This window comes from Octodon degus, unplaced genomic scaffold (assembly GCF_000260255.1).
Source record: "Octodon degus isolate 3935 unplaced genomic scaffold, OctDeg1.0 scaffold00070, whole genome shotgun sequence".
Lineage (NCBI taxonomy): Eukaryota > Metazoa > Chordata > Mammalia > Rodentia > Octodontidae > Octodon > Octodon degus.
Window position 1 is genome coordinate 8,885,294 of NW_004524646.1, and position 1,117 is coordinate 8,886,410.

Sequence of the window (1,117 nt, forward strand, 5' to 3'; positions counted from 1 at the left end):
TTGACAAATAAAAAAATCCCCAACATTATGTAAACACACATTTAAGGTCCTTCCCAGGGCTCCGGTAGGCACCAGTGCAAGTGAAGCTAGTAGTTCATCGGCCTCATTGTAAATCTCCCTTTGCCTGGGGCTTTGCGACTTTGATCTAGAACAGTGTCTGAGTCCACAACAAACTCACAGTCTCAAGGGTGATGAGGACTTAGACAAATGATTATAGAAACAAAGGAAACAGGTATAAGAGAATCCCAGCTGTGCTATTATAGAGGGTTAGGTAGACATTGAAACAGGTGTTGAAAAGATAGGATTTAGAAACTTGGCAATGGCTGGGCAGCGCAACACTGATATTATCTCCTGTTTATTGAGTACCAGCTAAGTGCAATGCATTGCCTGTAAGCTTACCTCATTTAATCCCGACAGAAACAGGCAACTGAGGCAAATTGAGGTTAAATGACTGCCCTTAGGTTGAAAATTCTAAAGTGGAAGCGCTGGGATTTGAACCACAGCCTGGGTCTTCCAGAGCCAGTCAGTCTTCTTAACCAGGCCAATCTACTGACCCTTATCATAGTTGAAAGTGTTTCAGGGTAGTGTGTAAGAGGCTCAGAAAATGCAAATCCGAGCACACAAGGGAGACAACCAGCAGGAGCGGTTTTTTTCTTTTATAACCTGGCCTTCGCCAACACATTTAACGAACCAAGCTCCGTTTAACACCGGCAATACCTTTTGGTTCTTACCGCATTGATGGAAACACTGAGTCTCAAGACCGGCATCCGAGGAGCGTGAACCACAATTCCCAGAAGCCCTCGGGGTCAGACGCGCTAGAGGACCTAGTTTCCGCTGAAAGACTCCAACCCCCGGCATGCAGCGCGTGCGCACAGACCGCGGTTCCCAGCATGCCTCGGGAGTCGGCCGGGAAGCGCGACCTCGCCCCGCCGCCTTCCACTCGTCCCGCCTTCTCCGTCGCCCAGAGCCAATCGGAAGGCTCCATACTGCGGGGTGTGGAGGGGCCGGCGGCGCCGCCGAGTTGCGAGTGGGCGAGAGCGGCGGGAAGTTCGTACTGGGCAGAAGGCGACGGATCTGCGGCGCGCGGTAAGGAGGCCGTGGGCTGCGCGGTCCGAGG

General features: G+C 52.0%; 1 long non-coding RNA gene across 1 annotated transcript in view; it reads left to right on the plus strand.

The window, feature by feature from the left end:
• The first annotated feature begins 1,003 nt into the window (after positions 1–1,003).
• The window catches only part of LOC111817788, a 42,526-nt gene continuing 42,412 nt past the window's right edge, over positions 1,004–1,117 (plus strand). The window contains exon 1 of the long non-coding RNA XR_002821904.1: positions 1,004–1,086. This is a non-coding gene — a long non-coding RNA (uncharacterized LOC111817788). The remainder of the gene's footprint in view (positions 1,087–1,117) is intronic.